Source organism: Nylanderia fulva, unplaced genomic scaffold, assembly GCF_048542155.1.
Source record: "Nylanderia fulva isolate GAGA-0341 unplaced genomic scaffold, ASM4854215v1 Scaffold36, whole genome shotgun sequence".
In the NCBI taxonomy this organism is placed as follows: Eukaryota; Metazoa; Arthropoda; class Insecta; order Hymenoptera; family Formicidae; genus Nylanderia; species Nylanderia fulva.
This window is the reverse complement of record NW_028190433.1, coordinates 1988767-2011749: the sequence shown is the minus strand read 5'-3', so window position 1 is coordinate 2011749 and position 22983 is coordinate 1988767. Positions and strand designations below refer to the sequence as shown.

Below are 22983 nucleotides of genomic sequence, written 5' to 3'. Positions count from 1 at the left end.
AATGTCAGTGAAAATTGATTAGTTCAAAGTTTCCGATCAAACTTTTCGAATAATTTTTTATACTTTACACAATCAGTGTTGAGCTTAGATGATTTTTAAATTAGCTAGATAAAGATTAGATAAACATATGTGAATTTATATTAGGTAAGATAATTTTGTTTGAAATATATCTAGATAAAATTATATGGCGATTCATCTAGATAATTTTGTATATATAATAATTTTTAAGACTGCTTATGTATAAACATAGTTATAAAATAAATGTAAATTATGAAAGGGATATAAAAATATATTTATTCATATTTTTATTTATAAATTTGTATCGCTAACTCTGCTTAAGTTCTACTATTTAAGTCTTTTTATCGTGCTATGATTCTAAACCAAAATTATCTGAAAATTATTCTAGATAATTTAGTAAAAATAACACTTTTTTCATCTAAGATGCAGATACAGGTAATACATATTTTTATTATCTACATAAAGATAAGGTGACGCCAAAGTTTCATCTATAAATAATCATCTAGATGCTTTTATTCGGATAACAGCAAACACAACTTACGAAATTAGAATAATTTAAGATTAAACTATAGTATCTGAAATATCCGAAAAATATTTAACGATAATCACGATAATTAATTTCAAGGTAAGTTCTGATACATTATATATAGTATATTACCGTGTTTGCTAAAAGTCTGAGTTGGTCAGTTTTTGATTTATGAATTTTTATATTAATTTCAAGTGTCAAAGAACTTTTAAAACTATGATCGATCGGAAAAACTAGTTTAGAGGCACAAAGTCCACGATTTAAAAATCTGACACATGTATGCGTAGACACACAATATCTACACAACTAAAAATATACAAAAGAAAAAGAATTGTCGTGTGCATCTCCCTCCTACGTTTCGTAAAATTCATTCTCTATTCTTAATAACGATGCATACTTCGTCAAGCATTTTACATTATTGTCACTTTTGAAAAACATTCGGTCCAGTCAGCATTTTCGTGTTAAAAAAATTGATTCAACAAATCCACATCGATTTACGGCAATTACAGTTCCGCGAAATAATTTCGTCTCATATATAATCAAAATTGCTATAAATAACGTGACCTAATTTTCGGTTATAGATCAGAGTTAACTTTTTACGCAGTAGTTCAATTTCACGCCGACAAGAACGAAATCGAAAACGAATGCATCGTTATTACATGATTCTTGACGAGTCTAATTATATTAATGTGGCATAACATCGAATTAATTCATCGTGGACTCAAATAAAGTTACGTAACTTTCGTTACGCTGTATAATTCTTGCACTCGGTTATCCAATTATTGCGAATAAATCAAATAATAAATTCGCATTTTTTCAACATAAGGTATTAAAAACTGTTATTCGAACCAAGACTTATTTTCTGCAACTACTGATTGATTATTCAGTTGTACGTTATGGAAAAAACATTGTTTTTTGGTTGTTGTACATTTTAATAACACAATTACTATTTAACGTATAAGACGGGCAACAAGAGCCAAATCGCGGATGACAATGCGCTATCCTAACGAAACTAAATAATTTTCCGTTAGAATTAAATACCGGTGCACAAGGCACCAAATTTTACTTGGACACGGCCAAGATTTTAAAATATGAAATAATCTCATATTTGAGATTTAATTTCAATACCCCCTTTAACCCCCCCACGGAAAATAAATAAATGAATGCAAGAGAAAAATATAGATCCGAAAATCGCTGAATCGGGAATCGAACCCGAGACCTTTCGCTTGCCGGGCGACTGCTCTTCCAGCTGAGCTATTCAGATCCTTTCGATTCTATACTTTTCTCTGTTATATATATTAAATTAATATATTAAATTAATATATATAACAGAAAAAAGTATAGAATCGAAAGGATCTGAATAGCTCAGCTGGAAGAGCAGTCGCCCGGCAAGCGAAAGGTCTCGGGTTCGATTCCCGATTCAGCGATTTTCGGATCTATATTTTTCTCTTGCATTCATTTATTTATTTTCCGTGGGGGGGGTTAAAGGGGGTATTGAAATTAAATCTCAAATATGAGATTATTTCATATTTTAAAATCTTGGCCGTGTCCAAGTAAAATTTGGTGCCTTGTGCACCGGTATTTAATTCTAACGGAAAATTATTTAGTTTCGTTAGGATAACGCATTGTCATCCGCGATTTGGCTCTTGTTGCCCGTCTTATACGTTAAATTTATATTTATATTACAGAGCCTTGTTAAAACTCTTACAATTACTATTATTATTATTCTTTGATTGTTAACGTGTATGTATTAACACTATTGCATATAAAATAATAATAAATTTTGTAACAATTGTATATTTATATTATATTATTACATTTAAAAAAATAATTTTTTATAAGAATTATATATTTAAATATAAATAATATTAATAAATATATGTAAGATGTGTATATATATTAACACTTTTTCTATATAAATGTATCACAATTTATTATTTAATATGCAATAGTTTTTTTGAATCGAGACAGGTTCATCTTTTTTGCTTCGCAATTTTACTTTATTACCGTATAAACTGTTTCAGAGAATTGTCGGAAAATTTAGTTGACAGAGAACCGTAAAGAAAAAGCAAAATTCATACTCAATCTCTAAAGTCTGCTGCATTATTAGCGCGCATTCGCGATAAATCTCGAATAGCAAAATGAGATATTCGCAGGTCCGCATTATCGTCACGTTCAAAGGACCTTCCGGCGAGCCAGTTTCCGGAAAAAGGACTCTGCATTAGTCGATCTGGACGGACGGTCGGTCGGTCGCGCAACCCGCAGGAATATCCAGCCTGTGCCCCGAGGAAATTGCATTCGCGAGTTGGTCTTCCACCAACCTCATTTCCTCTTTCCCTCCTCGTTCCACCATGGCAGTCGCAGTCGCGTGATAAAGAGAGAATAGAAAAGGGTTGGTAGAGCAGTGAATTAAATTTAAGCCAACTCGCGTCCTATCCGACTATCCCCTCTTCGTTTTCCTCTTTCCTCATCCCTGACACCATCTCTTCTCTCCCAATCCTCTCACACTGTGTGTCAGGCTTCTCTTTGTCGTTTCATCCTCTTCATTGCCGAGCCGATGCGACCGACAGACCGACCAGTCGAGACGACAGCGATGGCCCTCTTTTTAATTTTGAGATAAAAGAGGGCAAAACTGTCATTCGAGGAAAACTGAACGGAGAGTCAATCAAATCAGTTATAAGTCCAGTTGGAGAGAGAGAGAGAGAGAGAGAGAGAGAGAGAGAGAGAGAGAGTATCATCTCATCGGCAAAAACGGATTTAATCTCTCTTGACTTCAGGGCGGCCGAACGGACAAGAGGCTGCCGGATCTTTCGTCAGGTACATAATAATCACCTTCACGCTGGAAAATGATCTCCACGAATCTATCTTAAATACCACAAGGTACTTAAATTCTACCTGACTTGACTGCCGGCTCGGTCTCCAAGATAATATAACTCATGGTGCTTTTATTTCAGCGAAGCAATCAGAAAATCGATGAAAACGAATGGATGAGAACTTTATTTTAACAGAATCTTAATTTGAAGTTTACTCATTAAATATTTAAACTTCAAAATTTAATTTCGACGAATTTTTGACTGACAAACAACGTTAATACACAAATTCGAGCTGACAAATTCATAAAAATTAATGGATACTTAATTATGGATATTTAATTCATTGATTGTACTTTCCTTATTTTTTAATTAAAAACTTATAAAATATAGTTAATGATGTACAATAAAATATAGTCAATAATTTATCGATCATATAAAAATGTTATACAATAATCTGTTAAATAATAATAAGTATCATTTAAAATTTAAGTTAAAATATTATTAATTTAACAATTTATTATTATGCATATATTATTCTGTATAATAAATTGTTATTTTATATTCACAATCATTATACAAAAGATATTGTACAAAACAATGAATTATTAATGTCTGTAATTTTTGATTGTGTTTAATATTTTAATTATATTCATTTAATTATATAGAACATTAAAAAGATCGATTTGGATAACCAATTACCATTTCAGAAAAAAAAAACGGAAGCGATATATATAGTTCATTAGATTTTCCAACTCATGGTCAGTTATAAATATAAATATGCATTTGTTTGGAAGAACGTGTTATATTTTGTACTCTTAATACTTTGTTCTCTCACTTTGTAATTTCAATTGAATTTAACTGTACTGGAAATTTAACCCGAATTACAATTTATATAGCACATTGTGTAAAAGGACAAATAACAGAAAATAATATCGCGATAATTCTGATATCTTTTTAACAGAAATAAAATATTTAAAAAATTAACTTTTTTATATATTATTTCGAAATTTAAAGTACTAATATTTCTTGCGAAGTATTTTACTTTTTACGAGAATTGTGATATGTTATTATTTTATATTCTGTACTCTGCACGATATAGTAATAAACGTGTGTTGCGAGCCGTTATAATATTAATAAAAACAAAGTGAAAATCGATGGATGCATATTAAAAATGTCGACAAATGGGATAATTCGGAAAGTACGTCGATTATATGGATTATATAAGTGAACAGTAACGGAGATACGCGATCGTTTAACGAAAAATATACGCGTATTTTCCAGGGAATTTTCTGCAATACCAAGGGACAAATATAGACATATCTATTTTTCAGTATATGTATTTGTGATGCTTTGTTAACGGAAAAGCGTCGAGATGAATCCGCTTTCGTTCTATGAGGAGGCTGCCTGGCGTATCTCGTTACAGATTTTAGTTCTCGAAACGGCAAGACGATATCGTTGACATGCATCTCAATATTACACGAAGCAGTTCTGTATCGTAAAGTGAAACGTGGCTGTTCTATCTCATGATATTATTCCCAATGTATAACTTCGCACATCAATAATGTGTCTCGATTATGAAAATGCGACACCGTCGAAGACGAACTGTTTGATGTAAATTCTCTGTAGGTACGACATCAAAACCGCGAGAAGACTTAATAACTTACTATCTTACTTACTTAATTAATTACTTCATTACTTTATTAATTTATTTCCATGCAATATGCAAAGAGTGCATTAAAAATTGCACGTTTTGTAAAAGATGTCTTGATAAAATTAATGTTACTTTATTTTCCTTAAAATTTTGACCAAAAATTCAAACTCATTGTTAGACTCGACGAAATCTGATGAAAATAAATCGCGATACGCTGAGGTGGAACAATCCTGTTGAAAGCGAGCAATGCCAAGGCCGTTCTTGTAACAGGAAGCGACTGGGGTCAGAGACTGCCATACGTTCATCGTACGAGAACGTAGTGTTCATAGTAACGAGAAATGCAAGCCGAGTGTAAGCAAAAACTGACTGATTCAATTCCCTTGTTAAGATAGGGAGCTCAATTTACGAAATGTTTCGCGTAAAACGTACAGAAAATATAGAACTTTTGCTGTGAAAAAAATTTTGCGTAAAAAATTACAACCAAAAACCAATTTGAAAGCTAATTTTAATTTTTCGATCTTGAATTAAATCTTTCAAATTAAGTTTCAATATCACGAATCTATGAAAAAATTTGTTTACAATAATTTCAAATCAACTTTGCTTGATGAAAATTTAATCTACAATTCAATTACGAAATATTACGTAATAAATATCCAAGGCTTGGAAACGAAGCATCTTTAAATTCATCTCGCTGCGTGATTGATTTATAAAACATGCAGCGTTATTAGTGCGATGTTCAGGGATGTGGATGATCATGAGGGAGGGTCGCGATTTGTGCGGGCGTGATCGGAAACGTTCAGCCTCAGCAAATTCAATCGAATGAAATTACTTTCTCGATCGTGTATGCCGCGAATCCCGAAAAATAAACATGCGACCGCAATAAAGAGATTGACATGTGCCCGCGTTTTGCGGGCAAATTTATTTTCTCCCGTATACTATACCGTGCATTCGCGATCGGTAAACACCGCGTTGCAAATTAACATCGCTTCATGAAACTCCGGGTTGCACTTCCCTCAGGAGAAACGGATATTTTTTTGAATGAGCGAACATTTAATTGGAACGTTGTTCATACGTCAGTGCTCGGAAAATATGAGAGTTAAACTGTTCAAACTTTTGCACACAACTTATATTCATATTAAGAGAACAATTAAAAAAACTGCAGCAAATTGTTAATCAGTTGACTAATTACGAGAAAAAAATTTTAAAGAAATATTTTTAGGCAATAAAAATATAAAACTAAAACGTTGCGTATATGTGTGAGAACATCGACAATATAATTGTATATTTTAATTGCTTTCTTCAAAGCTTCTTTTTTTCTCTTCTTCGTATTTCTTCATTATTCTTATATTTCGTATATTGCTTTTCATAGTTTGTAATAAAGAAATTGTTGTTTACAACATATATTAATATTGACAAAAGCACGTAATAAAATATGCTATGCACATAAATTATTTATAACTATTCTTAATTTCTATCTTACTATTCTTTTGCATTTTTTTTTTAATTTTTATTATTTGTAACATCGCTTATTACGAATATGTAAAATTTTTCCGAAAAGATTCAAATATCTCATTTTTGTATACATTTAAAAATTTTAGAAGTGCGATAACCATATTTCAAAAATATAAAAAATATTAAGGCAAAAAATGTTTAACATTTAAAATAATGTTAAAAATAAATAGAAGAGATATGAGAAAAAAGAAACGCGTAGCTCTTTTCCTAAAAAATGCATTCTCTATTTTAACTTATTTATTATTCTATTTAAAAATCACAAGCAAATATAAATGTTTGAAATACTTGTTAACTTCAAAAAAGACATAAAAAAATGAATAGAATAATGTCTTTAAAAAAATTAGTTTGCACACACATATACACACATAAAAATAAACAAAAAGGTACATACATACCATATATCATAATAGAGAACAAGTTTATAAAAGTTAACAATAAGTAAGGGATTATATATGTATACATACGTGAAACACAACACATGTACATATTCATATACTAAATAGTATATTGTGTATCAGGTGCGGAAAGTTGACAATCCGCACGTGATACACATACTATTTTGTATTACAAGTGCAGGCAAAGTGGCTTTGTGCGCGTTTTCTGTGCGCGAGGTGGTTGATCGCACGCCGCCATCTTGCGGCGGCACGGTGCGGGAATAGCCGTGTTCAAAGTCATTGTCCACGGCTAAAGCCGTCCATTGTCCACGGCAAAGCATTGCCCACGACTTCAGCCGTGGGCAATGACTTTGAACGCGGCTCAGCCGTAGGCAATGGCTTTGAACGCGGCTTATTCACTCACCGCGTTGCCGCTAGATAGTGGCGTGGGAAATCGGCCGCTTTCCGCACAGAAAACACGCACACAAAGTGCCACTTTGCCTGCACGTGTAATACAAAAAAAATTATTTGACTTTCACAAAATCTGCGGTCGAATACGTGCAAATAAATATCAATGTAATAAGAATTGCAATGCCAATGTAATAAGAAGTAAATATTTTGTGTGTGTTAAAAACAAAATTTAGTGAACCAATTCTTATTACATTGATATATTTATTTGCACGTATTCGACCGCAGATTTTGTTAAGTCAAATAATTTTTTTTTTTCAGCGTACAAAATTAAATTCTTATCTTTCGCGCGAACGACCGACACACGTGACGCGTGTCTCCGAAGCATCACGTGACGCTACGGGACGAGCGCGAGAACGACGTAAACAATCCTTACATGGATCGATTCCCACGCGATAACTCGAGCATCTGACCTTCGCATTCCGAAACGGAGCATAACCTCATACTTTCTCGGAGAAAGAATTACGAATTTCTACCTTCCTATTTATTCGGGATCACATAGCGTGGCGGAGAAACCTTTCGCGATCGTCGCTGAAGTCAGCGTCACGGCCACGCTACGGAGAGAGGCCTGTCTAACGGTATTTCGCGCGAAAACAGCAATGGAAGGTCACGTGACACCGGACAACTTCAGACCGATCGTTATAACAGACAAATATTTACTTACTATTTTGGCGTTTTCGCAGAAATCGTCGCCGGTCGAGGGTTCCTTGCCTATGCGGTCGTTCGACGTCTGCGTCGGGGAAGGAACGCGGAAGAGGAGAGAGAGGACGTGCAGCGAAGAGAGAAACGTACGCGCTCTGCTGCTACACCCAGCTATATATCTACACACCCGCGGCCGAAAGTTCGCGCGAATGCCGCGGTTCGTCGCGTTTTCGTTTCGCCCCGAATTTTTGACCGTCGCGTCAGCCGCTGCGTGTAACAAAACTGTGAGACGACGACGTCGTCTACGTCGTCGTCGTCGCGCGCGAATAACCACACCGAGCGAGCGTCCGGCCGCGATGTTGCCTCTACCACGGAACACGGATGACTGAACGGTAGACGGTCGGACTGCTCTGCGCGCCACTTTCCCCTCTCCGCGTTTCCCCCCCCCCTCCCCTCCCTTCCACCCTCCCACCCTCTCTCGCGCGCGCTCGCGCATCTTCTCCTCTCTCGCTCCCTTTTCCTCTTTCCCGACCATTTCGCGCCGACAACTCGATCCGCCGTGGTCCATCCCCACCATCCACTATCATGATAGTTCCGAAACACCCCCGCTTCATCTTTCTCCCGTCTACAGACACGATGCAGCGTAGCTTTGGTCTCTGTCAATCTCTCTTTCTTTCTTTCTCTTTCTCTCTCTCTCTGTCTCTCGCGTTTCCTCTGCACCAACTCGATCTCTTCTTCTCATCTCGCTTTCTCTTTCTCTCTCTTTTTCTCCCCTCTTCTTCGGATCTCTCCCTTCAATTTATACGGTGCACGTACAGTCTTCCTTTCTCTTGTTCGCCGGATGAAAGCAGGAGCGAGAGAGTGAATGAGAGAATGAGCGGATGCCAGTGTCGGAATAACGGCAAGATCGGACCCACGGCTCTGATTTTCTTCTCAGGTCAGTTTTTTCATCATAAACCTGGTCCCTCGCACTTTTTCTTTGATTTATTTTTTTTTGTAATGCACAACTGTCTTTTTTAATTTCTTTTAACATCAATTTTTCCGACACTTCAATTTTTTCTCGTTTTGTGTCCTTTACTTTTTCAAAATGACTTTGAAGCTGCGGAAAATGCAGTTTTGCTGACTGACCGATGCACAAATACGAATGAAGCTATATAGGTCAGCTACGGTAAATAGTGTGTTTTAATATCGGGATATGCGGCCAAACGTTTTTATTCGGTATATTTCCATTTTTATTTTCCATCGCATCGATATCTCTTATCGAAAAACGTGATTTCTTTATTGGAATAATTATTCCACTGTAATGTCACGCGAATTCTCCGGCAAAATGCAAATAAAGATATATCTAATAGTTCACGTTGCAAGATATATATATTGAAGTGTGCAGTTAAATTTATCCCACCTATAAAATATAAGCTTGATATCATCGCAAACTTTGAAATATTTTATTTCTATTTTTTCAAAGTAATTATTGCTATAACGAAATAAATATTTTGATGTGACATTATGAACAATCTGTGCAGATATGTAAATGTATATTTGTATACATATATATATGTTATTTTAAAATTTGACTGTGTGAATGTAATCTTAATTCGATGTATTTTAAAACATAATATTTAGTTAGATTATTGAAAATGTACATATATTTAAATGTGCAAAATCATATACTCTGAGAGATTGACAATTAAAATTTACATTTTTAAGAAATAATAATTCATTGCAATTCGCACGTGTAAATTCATAGATATCTACTTAATATAATTAACCAATAATTTCTTATCATTACATTATTTTATTTTTATATTATATATATTATTTATCACTCGTTCTGTTATTTACTCGTATTAATTTTATAAGTTATTGCAGTGAATTGTAGAACAGGGTCAAAGTTGGCGTTACTATCATTAACCTACTAACTATTAATGTCTACTAATTCAATGACGAAAACATTTACTCGACACCTGGAAGTGAGATTATGCAAATATTATGACATTATGTTTTGTCTGATATGCACTAGCTGCATTATTTTTAGTTCAAAGTTTACTTCTAATTTAACATCAATGATAGCGTCGATAATGCGAAAATTAAGCGTGTTACACATGCAGTTCTAAAAATAGTTACAAATATCTTAATGATTTCTCAATATTTTACAATACTTAAAATTAAAATTAAGTATTAAGTCTTTAATGTTTAATATTACAATTCAATTTCTAATTAAAATATTTTTATTGCGCTGAAGAAGGCTTGAAATGTCAGCCGAAACGTTCGCAAAATGTTTATTTATTATTTGGTTTAAATAAATTTTATTAATATATATCAACTGTCAACTGTATTACGTTTAATAGCTCTTATAGCCCTTCTTTGTTTACAATTATTAAGTTTAACAGAGCTAATTACTATTTTTATTTAAGTATTAAGATTTAAAATAAAATTAATTATATTGAAATGACTATTGATTTTCTTATTCATTCAGTGCAAGACGAAAAGATTTATCCTTAAAAAATTTTAATTAATATAATTAAGTTGACTCTATTTAATCTTTTCTCTGATAGTTATATAAGAATCTTTAATTAACATTTGATATTCCAGTAAATTTTATTATGAACTCACTTTCCTCTTTAGCTTTCCCTTTAATATATAAAAATTCACATATATCTGATCGATCTCAGCGAAATCTTTAATCATTAGAATAATTGTCCAATTAACGCAGAGTCAGATATTATTTTATATTTAGATATACAAAGAGAAAAGCATATGAAATTGCATCACTAAAATACGAACAAGGGCACCGACAAGCTTCTGATCGGCCCTGATAGTTGCAGTACGAATATACCCTTCCACATTTCATCTTGCTCTCTTCCTTCTTCTTCCTCTAGTCCCTCCTCTACATATGCATAATTTATATACTGGGTGGTCTAAAGCAATCATCCATGTGATTTTTTTTTTAAATTAATCGTTGATAATAGAAAAACTGATAGAGAAAAAAAATTGAGTGACGTAACTTCTTTTCCTCTTAACTATCCAACAAACTATTTCTCCCTTTCTTTTTTCCTCTCTCCGCAACTTTCTAGTCACGCGTTCAGTGTGCCTTTTTCTTCTGTACTTTCGCGATCCTGATCCATCTCATTTCCCTTCTCCGTAAAGGCAATCGTGCAACAAGGAGGGAACGAATGCAAATGCTAAACACAGAGCGTGCATTCCGAGGGAATGGGAAGTTACACCCTTCGTTCTTTCTTCTTTTCTCTTTTTCAAAGCTGCCAGTGACCGGTGACTCCTCTTGGATTTATATTATATGTATGTGTGTGTATACTTTCATTGTGGGTGCCTTTTGCACATTATCTAGTATAGTTTAATTAACGCGACAAATAAAAAATTAAAATTAATGTTTTTGCATTTTTTTGTGATTAAGTCACCGAATTTGTAAATAAGAAAATTTGTTTTTTGAATATGTATATATATATAACGTTTATAAATATTTATTTGATAAATATATTGTTGCGTTTATAAATATTTATTCGACAATAAAGTTTTTGATAAAACACAATGCAAGTTACAATTAAATTTTATTTAAGACTTAAAATAAAATTTAATATATATATATATATATATATATATATATATATATATATATATAATATTTATTTATATATGTTATTTAACTTCTGATTAAATTTGCGTTATTTTTAGCTTAGAGAAAGCATGATTGTTATATCACATGTATTTGCATATTATATATGTATCGTATAAAACAATCAATCAAACTTATTTTAAATCAGATATATATTTAAATTACTATTCATATATGAATTATTGCGAAATCGCTATTATTGCGAGTAGAATTGTGTCTCACTGTATTTACGTTTGTGTTCCATTCCATATTTTCGCCAATAAGGAAACCTTCATCTTTCACAAAATCAGTTTTGTGTATTCTGAACGTGGTAAGGGGTGCTTTGAAAACAAATCTATCAAATACTTGAACAAAATATTTTCCTAGTATGCAAACTAGATCTTATCTTTCTCAAGATTCCGTTCACTTTTCGACGCTTATTTCTGTCCGATCGAAAATTCAGATTCTTTTTCCTCTTTATCATTTTTTCACACTTAACTATGCGGTTTTCTTTCAAGATTATCTTCGATCGTGGGTTTAGCTTGCTCTTTAAATTCGTCTCATAACGCTACTGACAAAAGCGCCGTCACGTAGAAGAGAATCACTACCATCATCGTTATCTGGGAACAACGGATCCGATAGATCGGATATTATACGGATTCTCGTTATCGGTCCTTTTCTAGGCGTATATCCTGCGTTCCGCAAATCAAACGATGCCGATCCTTCGACATATTTCAACCCTTTATCGGCTTGTTACTGTATAAAAAGACAATTTTTTTCCATTACTATAGTTTTATGTTTCTGCGTTTAGAAATTTTGATAATAATTTTAAAGATTATAAAAATATTGAAAACATTTATGCAAATATTATCTTCGATATAAGTCAGCCAATTGATAAGAGAGAAACATTGCATAAACAAGTTATATAGTGTTAATTTTATTAATTATTGTATCCAAGATTATCAGATAAATGTATATATTTAAATATAATATACCAAGCTAGATATATATAAAACAATGCCCAGTATCATTTTGTTTTTTTTTATCATTAAAATTAGAAAAAATTAAATTTATCAAATAATTATATTATTAAACTATCGTTAAAAAATCAATAGACGAAAAGATTTTATTATATATATTATATCGTATATATAGACGTTGAAAATGATAATGGACGTACAATTTACATTTCGCCATATCAGTAGCTAAATTTTCAATATATTTGTATAGCATTCGACATATCGATTATTGAATAATCGATATGTAAAGTGCGGAATCTTGTATGTGTCGTATTTTTTTAAATTCCACAAATAATTTTATTATTATTCTTGAGTGACGTTTTTCTATGCATGAATAAAATAATACGCATGACATGTAATGTACATTTTATGCAAATTTAAACACGTGCCATCTATTATGCGCATACTTGACAATTATCTTGAGTAAATTGATCAACGTTGCGAATGAAATAATTCGTACGGATAATATATTGTCATCAATAAAAGATTTATGCTTAATTAACTGGACATCTTATTCGACCTCTTTCTTTTATATCCTTCCTTCAAAGCCTGACGTCGAGAAAATGTTGCATAATGAATCGCGCGTAAAATAAGACATTGCAAAGGAAATCCACGGAACGTCTCGCAGTTAAATGCGTTCCAATTACATTCAAAGTCTGGATTAATTCGATATTTCTCATCATCGTTATTGTAAATGCAGCTGTGCCGATCCGTATTTCGTAATTACAATTCGATCCCTTCTTTCATCCGATGCTCAAGTTTCCAAGGATTTCATTACAGTCAAAATATTGCGAGGGCTTTTCATCGTTGATAATTTGTTGTAACAATTGCGTCCGTTTTCTATTGAAGGAAGCAGCTTAGATTGTGTAAAATAAAAAAAATCTCTGGAGAATAATATCGAAAAACCTTATATCATTACTTGAAATTGTGAGATTACATAATCTTGATAATCTTTAATAAATTTAAATATTTTAATATATTTTGCATATATTTTACATACATTTTAATTTTTACGTATATAAAATATATTACAAATTTGAATTTTATTTTTTAAAGACTTTTTGAATATATTGTATGTCAATATTTCAAACATCTTTTTTGCAGATAATAGAGATTTATTATTTACAATGTTTGTAATAACATCAGATTAATCAGATTATAAATTTGATAAAATGTATTGGAACATTTTTTATATAATTTTCTCTTATATCGATATTTGTGTATTATGATATATCACTTCGTAATCGCCTTCTAAATTTTCCGCTTTTTTAAACTACAAGTTTTTAAATTACTTTTATATACTTGATATATTTTTATAACAAAAATGACTGCGTATGTGTTCTCATTGTTAAAATCGTAATACTTAAACGATGAAATAAATTTGAATAATGCAGATATTGTATACTAGTAGAAAGTTTTTAGCGCTTTTAATGAAAACAATATTTCTGAACCTATGAGAAACGCAAATAATGTTGAAACTTTTATTATTACTTATTTTAATTGGACCATCGTTTTTAAATGAGACTCGTTCTTTTTTATTTTTGTAACATCTTTATATGAAAATTATTGTACAAATAAAGTTTTTGATTTTAGTTTGTACGATCTCAACACACACAATATATTCAATAGTTTATTTTTAGTGCTATAAACATACTTAAAAAATGAGATACCCGTATTTTTCGTGGACGGGTGCTGGTAAATACGGACTGATTTACTGGCGACTAAAAAAAAAAGATTGATTGTGAGATGAAACAGAAGTTGCAGAGTGGAGATCCGTTCTCACCGGTCTTATCTCCCTCGCGTTTGGCGATTTCATTAATCTTTGTCAGTCATTTCTGATGGCGAGAGAAAAATGATAACTGAGAATTTATTGGGAAATTGAGAGAAAAACTTAGTTTGTAGATAGCTTAACCAAAGAAGCCAGGTATTTGCCTATTAATTTGGATGATAAAAAAGCGCAGCTTGCAAAACATATTGTAAAGAAAATGTTTTAATTAATTTTTTAATGTAGCAGTACGAATCTTACATATTTTTTGCAATACATTCTAGGCTTAAATTATTACATAATAATGCTTTTAACGTATTAGTATTATATTAATTATAATATAAAATTAAATAAATAGTGCATTAGGTTATTAATTAAATTAATGTTCGTCAGCTCGTACAGTCGAGAAGGAGAATGGAATTCCAGAGTAGAACAAGATCGTACCTGAATTCTCTGTGTAATGTAGTTTCTGTCAAAACGGGACGCCATCAATTACAGTTCTTACACACGCACCCTCTTTCGCCCTTCGGAAAATCGTCGTTGTCGTGTCACGTCTCTGTCATTTTCACCGATACTGCTGCTGTAATTTGAACGCCCTTGGACGATTACATCTCGCTGAACAGCTAATCTAGAAATCGATAATTACGCGCGGCGCCCTGAAACATACCAAATTCATACGGCTATTACGAATGAATAGTCAAATCGATGGATCGTTACAACAATAATTGGATTTTGCTCACGAAATTCTCTCGTTATTAAAGCGCATAATTGTAATAAAAATTGCACGAGATTACATTTCTTTATTATACAATAATATATATATATATATATATATATATATATATTATATATATAATATATTAATATATATTTATATTTGTTATAAAAGTTAAATTCAATTATAATATTCCCGATTCAGCGACTTTCGGATCTATATTTTTCTCTCGCATTTATTTATTTATTTCGGTAGGGGGTTAAGAGGTTTTTGAAATTAAATTTCAAGTAAGAGATTATTTCAATTTTCAAAGTCTTGGTTAGTACACCAAGAGTAATACGTGCCTTGTGCACGATTTGTTTCCATAGCAACATCCGCGTTTGGCTCTTCTTACGATTTAGATCAATTATAATAATTTGTATATTATTAATTATAGAAATAGTGTTTTGCTAAAAAATTTGTTTTATATGTATATTAATTGAAATAATATAAGAGTGAGTGAATGTGAATTTGTTTCTCAAGTTTCATCCTGCTCCCGTTTAACCTCCTCTATATCGTTTATGTCGCTACCCATTTCATCGATACAACAGCTGGCAATGTCACTTGAACAATTTGAAACGTTAATGCACCATTGAAGTGCTAACTCGACAAAACTGACAAGCGATTATACATACAGGTATGTATATGTATGCTAGAATTATCTATATAAACATTTCTAGACAAGAGTACTTATCTTTCTCTCTCTCTCTCTCTCTGTCTTTAAAATAAATTTATACAAATTTATACAAATAATTTCAATGTTTAGTTATTTTCATTGTGTTATGTATACATTAATAATTGTTAGCAAACATGAAGATTTGTCAGTATTATATACATACATATGTAGAAATATAAATACAAAACAATTACTGACTAATTAATGAATTGGCTAAAATTTATAATCATAAATAACAACAAATACCTGAATAAATAAAACAAGATTATTAAATCGGCAATTAGTCATCTCCCTCAATTTATAAGCTAACCGCATAAACTATTAACAGTATCGCATATTAATATCAACTATAAACAAGATATTAATACACATACATCAAATAGTTGGTTGTTTATTATATCAGTAGCGCATAACATCGTATTTTTGATTGTTTACAGATAAATATTAATCTTATCTACGTTGTGTAACGTAATATATAATATGATTTTCATTATTCTCATAAATTATCATATTAATAAGAATATGATATATTTTCTTTCTTTGAGTTTGAATTGTAAAAATCTTCTTATTTTTAATCACTAACTTTTTATTATATAAATTATAAATGCTCCGATATTTTTATTAGAAATTAGTATTGATTAAAATTAGACAGAGAAAAATATACATCTTTAAAAAAATTATGTAACATTTTGATGCAAAAGATTCAATTATTCTGTTACTCTTATACTCAAAAATACAATCATATTTTAGAGATCTGACAGAGAGATGCGGTTTTGTATCGCATATATCGGCGAGATATTCCGAAAATCAATAGGAAATCGCTCGGTTTGCGGATCTTCCTATGTGTTACGTTAATGCATTTAGGAAGTGCGTGTGTGGCCGTCCACCTGCCCACTCGACTAGTTAAGCTGATTAGTACCGCAACAATTAGCGCAGCTGCGCAGATTCGTAAGTCGTCGCGGAAGAGGCATTAACTGCGCTAGACGAAATTGCGAATTATCGACAACAAAGTGGAAAGCTCGACTTACTGCCGACTGCCGCAGGCTGACACAAACGAGGGTGACTCTCTTTTTAAAGGCGATCGATTCGCGGGAATGGTGTGACAATTGTTTCGAGAAAAGATCGTGAGAAACTTTTACGATCTGTCGATTGATCGATTGCGCCTTTTCTGTATAATCGAGACCGATCGGCAGATTCCCGATAATTCTCGTCTCGTCGTCGTGATTAATGCGATACATAATGCAATCGTGTAATAAATTGTTGGCGCGAAGGAACAGCAAAGAAAATGCGAAACAGGATTTTTGTTGGCTGTCGACGTAAAACTTAAAGTTCACACGTATAGAAGCTCCTTTATTTCTGATTGAGCAATTTAATAAATATAATTTATTATATAATTTTTATTTTTTTTATTGTTATAATTTTTACTAATTTATTATTTTAATAAATATATTTCGTACGATGTTTAAAGTGCATCTGTTTAAGTTTGTGTTAAATGAGCAGTACATGAAAATAAGTATTCACTTCCTATATGGATGCGCTCAAAACCCTCGATAGGGGTTATTAGTAACCCCAATGTCGTTTCTGCGTCCCCATGTCTATTCATGCCACATTATTTCCATAAACAAACGTGTCAGTCTCAACGCTGGGAAGACCTCTCTTGACACAATTTCTTTACTTTTACATTTGCAAAATGTTATTTATATCAATATTTTTTATTTATATCAAATTTTATTTATATCAATATTGTTTACGAACTTTTGAGTTATAGATATATGCTACAAATATTGTAATTAAACAAAATCTCGGAGAAAAAAAGGAAACATATAATCAATAAATTTCAATACAAGTGACAAGAGTGAAAAAAATGAATGCGTCATTCGCATTTTGAAGAGCGAATATTGATAGGCCTGAAAACACATATTCACACACATACATAGACGGTGCGATGTATTCACTTTACCTAGACAGGCTCGATCTCGAAGAGGAGCATCGTGTGTCTCCACTATTGTTAGTCTCGATTTCGGCAACGTCATGTCGCGCTCGCGGAAATTTAGCACGAGCCATCATATGCGAAGTCGAAAATTTGTGATGATTTCTCTCGACTATATTCTCTCAACGATCCTGTATATTTGACTATTACTATATGTAAATATCGAGCCGTGCCATATCCGTCGACGTGGCGTATTGTGTGTTCGCAGTCCGATTTCAACGCGAGCAAATATGAAGGAATGCCGAGATGCGTCGAACGCTGAAATTGAATTAGTTTGTCCTTTCGCCGTATTATTTGTCGAATAAACAAATTTATCTAATAGTGCGACAAGTTACACCATCGTCAAATCGATCGCTGTCCGCAGCGCAAAGCTTGCGATCGTTTGCTACGATTGATTAATGATTGCGAATGACACGCCACCAATTTGAATTATCGGGGCGACATTAGTGTCGAGATCAATGGAATGCTTTGTCAATTGTTCAATGAATAGTCATTTTACATTCGTGTACACTATTGAATTATTACAGAGTGCAGATCTTGATTTTAGCTTCATAGATTACAAGCTATATTCATATTTTACATTAAAACACTCGATAATTTCAGACATTTTTATACATTCTTTATAATTTAATTTCTAACATAATTTAATTTTTTGCTTCATAAAAAAATATTATTTTATTATATGTATAATATTATATATGTTTTAAATTATATGGGGGATAAAATGTTTAAATTTTTGTATTGTTATACTATTTCGTTTTCTACAAATTACGAAATTTAAAAATTTAAATCTCATTCTATTCTTAGAAGATAATCAAGTAACGAAAGAGATATCTTTGTTTAAAAAAAAATTACATTAGATCCAACAATCGAAGTATGGTTTAACAGATCACTGATGAGTTCGACAGCGACAGACACTTGTGTTGAAAGCTTTAATCCGCATTCGAGTTTGTTAGAGCCGATTAATAGAGTCGGTTTGATCAACCGACAAGCCAATGTACGTGTCTAGCTGGATGCGGAAGGATTAAGGCGTTTGCTACGGGAATACTGGATCGGTAGCTTGGCGGTTAATTGAGAACGACCAGATATTGACCGGCACGGGATCGATAGGTGAACGATATCCAGGAAGACAAAGGGGTCGTCCGAACATATGCTGAAGTGGTCATTTGTCTGCGATTTACGTGGAGATTGACGTTAACCCGCTCATTGCCCGTTTGATCCTCGTCGTTCCCTTGGATTCTGTAAATTCAATGCTGCTATCGGGGCTCTTACTGCATCACAAAGTAACATTTTTAATGAAACTTACATTTTGATGTTTGAACGTGGACGCGCGTAAAATACTCGATAAATGCATAATCCACAGTTAGAAGAGAGAGAGAAAAATATTTTCTCGAAATTCTAATTTTCGTAAATTTTTAAGTATATATAATAGGTATTTAAGTATATAAATTGTGAAATGAGATGCTAACATGTTCTGAAGGTTAGCATCTTATTTCACGTTTTTTAAACTGGAACCATGAAAATTTATAGTTTTCGACGAGCTCTATAGTTCAGTAGCATAATTTTGACCGTAGATTCTAAAAAAAAAAAAACAGAAAATATCGAATATTACTCGTTTAAGTGTGGGATGCTGATATATTTTTAAAGTTCTATCAATTTTTATATTATTTTCTTATATTCTCTGCAACAAATAATTATTTTCTAAAGAGTTCAGAGCTTGCAACTATTTAAACAGGCTTGCAACTATTTAAAAAATAATGTTACTTGCTCGCGAGACCGCTTATTCTCGGAAATATGTGAGATGCTGATCGACTTTCAACAGCTCAGTCCAATTTTATACACTTTTCTTATTCTCTGAAATTTGGAAATGTGAAAAGTGGAAAGTGAAAAGTGCTAAAATTTGGAAAGTGAACTTGGATTGAAAGTTTGCACATCATTTCACATTTTTCAAATCTGAACAATGAAATTTTATAAGTTTCGATGAGTTTTATAGTTCTGTAGCACAGTTCTTACCACTAGCTACCACCTATTATTAGCTATTATGTACATAATTTTAATTCGTCGAATTTATATTTTTATATTATGAACATTTTTTTAATTCGCCGACTTTTTATTATGCACATAATTTTAATTTTTAATTTTTTATTATATACATAATTTTAATTATTGATTTTTTATTATGCATATTACCTAATTTTAATTTGGCGTATTTCTATTATGTAAATAATTGTAATTGTATTATATAAATAATAGAAATTTGGTCAAGATTGTATTTTCATATAATGAAACAAATATACTATTGTTTTTATCTACATTTTTTAATATACTTATAAAATATTTAGATATATACGATTACTTGAATTAAAATCGATTTTTGCAGTAAAAGATACTATACGTAGATTTTAGTTTACTTGATAATATTTAACAAGTAATATTTACAAGAAGGTTTACATAACAAATACAGCATTAAAAATAAATAAGTGTTCCATTTTCCTGATAATAGTATTCGAGCTCATCGATTTACATAAACATAAAAATAATCGATTTCATCGTATTTTCATCAATTTCATCGCATATAACTGCCTTGTTTTATCCGTGGCACCTGAATATAACAGTAACATGTTTTTTACGACTATCTTGACATGCTCATAGGACAATCGGTTATGTATTTTTCTGCATTATGAGTGATAAAATCCGACACGTTTTATCGTCACTAAATTTTTATAGTTACGCAATGAGCAGCGCGCGAGAAATTTTATAAAATAGCACGCGCTGAGAAACACACGCCTTAATGCGAACAAACTATACAAACAGAAGCGACAATTTTTATACTTTATTTTTGTGGGCGAGCGTATGGCTTTCTGTGGTCCGGCGAGTGTGGTCTTTTTAAATGCACGGCCGAAAAAAAATACTCGTCCTGCTCGCGCAATTGTGTGTGTTCATTAAAAAAACCAAGTTGTTAGTACCGAGAAGTGGCTCTCTAGTAATGTACGGTAATGATTCTCCAAAGAGGATTAAGTTTTTTCAAATATAGGTAAATGCTTGGGTATCACGCTGTTTCCTGCAGTTTAATTAAAAAATTAAAGTAGAGAAAGGTATAATTTTTAAAATGTTTTCTAATATTTTTCATAATTGGCTAATATATATGTATACATACATATATGTATTCAATATTTTGTTTTCCAACATGCAATTAAAAATTATGCTATCTTCAAATTAATTATCTCTTACATAATATATCATACAAATATATATATATATATATTTCATTGAATATTTTTTTAATAATTTTATTTTGCACAAAAAGAGTAAATTCTAAAACTAAGGATTAGTCATATGTCTATTCACAATTACTCAAATAAAATTGAATACAATTATTCAGTTGAGCTTACAACCGAGTTTGAAATATTGTTTCGCCGCGAACGCGTATAAAATACTATAGTCTTTGAAGAGTTCTTTCTGGAGGCGACGAACGCATGCACGACCGCAGAAAGCGGATTGTACTCGCGACTGCAAATATTTTCTCCGAAAAAGTTGTCGGTGAAAAGTGGACGAGGATTGCGGTTTCGTTGCAGTTTGGACCAAGTTTTGTGCTTCATCATACATAAACCACCTTGCTTCGATGCAGTTGCATCGCGCGCGGATGGCGCTTAATCAAACAATAACGCGTACCAATGCATACTGCATGGTCTCGATGCGCGTATGCAGCTTCGCGGAGTTGGACCACTCCGTGCATGCGAGCGGCACGATGGCTTTGTTTCCTGTGTGCAGGGTGCGATACACACTATGGATCTCGCTTGCCATTATTTTACAAAGCCGTTATTACCCGATCCTGTCTATTCGGAATTTCCAGAGTTCATTGTTTTTGGCTAATCAAGCCGCCGCGCCGCTGATTACTTTTGATGTAACCCTACGACTTACCTGTCTGTAGCTGTCAACATTTTTTTACGATATTTTTGCGATATAAAAATTTACTTGAAAAATTGCCGATATTGTCGAATAAATTCGAGACTACCGCTCCGCGGTAGTGATTAAGTAGAATAAACAGAGATAATGCCGACCAGATAATTCATTTTTATTTTATAATACAAATTGTAATATTTTTCTTATATTTTTAGAATAAATTTCGGTTTAAATTTAAACTGCAACAATATAATACAGTACTAAAGATATTTGAAATAACAATAATATGTTAATATACCTACATATATCACAATAAAATGATAGAAGAGTTTTACAATATTATATTTAATATCTTGCAGCAGAATGTTGAGAGACACGTGTATAATCTTGTTTCTACGTCTACAATTAAACTGCAAGTCCAATATCGGCTAGTGCTAACTGCACTAGTATTGTCTTTGAAATACTAGCTCAGCTGTACAACATTGTCCTATCTTACCAATGTTATGCCAAAATAGCAGCGTTACCACAGAGTAGTTGTTACACTTTGGTCGAATTAACTGGCGCAATACTGACAATAAATATTGAAATAACTTGTAAAAAACTTAGACCTACTCAATACAAATCATTTAGATGAGAAATTGCAACGCATTAAAATTAATTGCAATTTACAAATTGTCACGATATTTGCAAAATAAAATATATTAAGGCAAAATAGATAAAGAATATGTAGGTATATTTAAAATAAAATATAAAATAAAGTTTCCAAAAGTTGATAAATCGTACAAAATTCTCAGTAAACTTGACAAAATATCGAAAAATAATTTATTTTTTGTTTAAGATTCTTTATCGCCATTATAAAATTATTGTAATCTTTAGATTACTCAAGTGTCATTCGATTATCGTGTTTTATGAAAATGTAATGCATGGATAACGAGCTAATAGAAATGTAAATGATGGTAAATTTAAAATTCAATTTAGAAAACTGTGTAAAAATATTGTGGTGCGGAACGTGTAATTTTTCGCAGAAAATATTGACAATATTATATAATATTATGTGATAATACGTAATTATACATCTGTTATAAATCAGATATCGTGTTATGCATCTGCGCTGGCATAATAATGAGGGATAATATGTAAGGAAAGTTTCGAATGTGTGTGTTTTCCAAACAATTTGGAACTTGTTCGTAATATATTGCCATTTTGCTGCAATGTGGCCTATATGTCACCGGAAAGTTGGGCGTTTCGAAATAATCTATAAT

General features: G+C 32.0%; 1 protein-coding gene across 1 annotated transcript in view; it reads right to left on the bottom strand.

Moving 5' to 3' along the window:
- LOC114943308 (proprotein convertase subtilisin/kexin type 4-like) overlaps positions 1 to 8377 on the bottom strand; it is a 219610-nt gene extending 211233 nt beyond the window's left edge. The window contains exon 1 of the mRNA XM_029318898.2: positions 8027 to 8377. The gene's annotated coding sequence lies outside the window, so the exon portion shown is untranslated. The remainder of the gene's footprint in view (positions 1 to 8026) is intronic.
- Positions 8378 to 22983: the final 14606 nt, after the last annotated feature.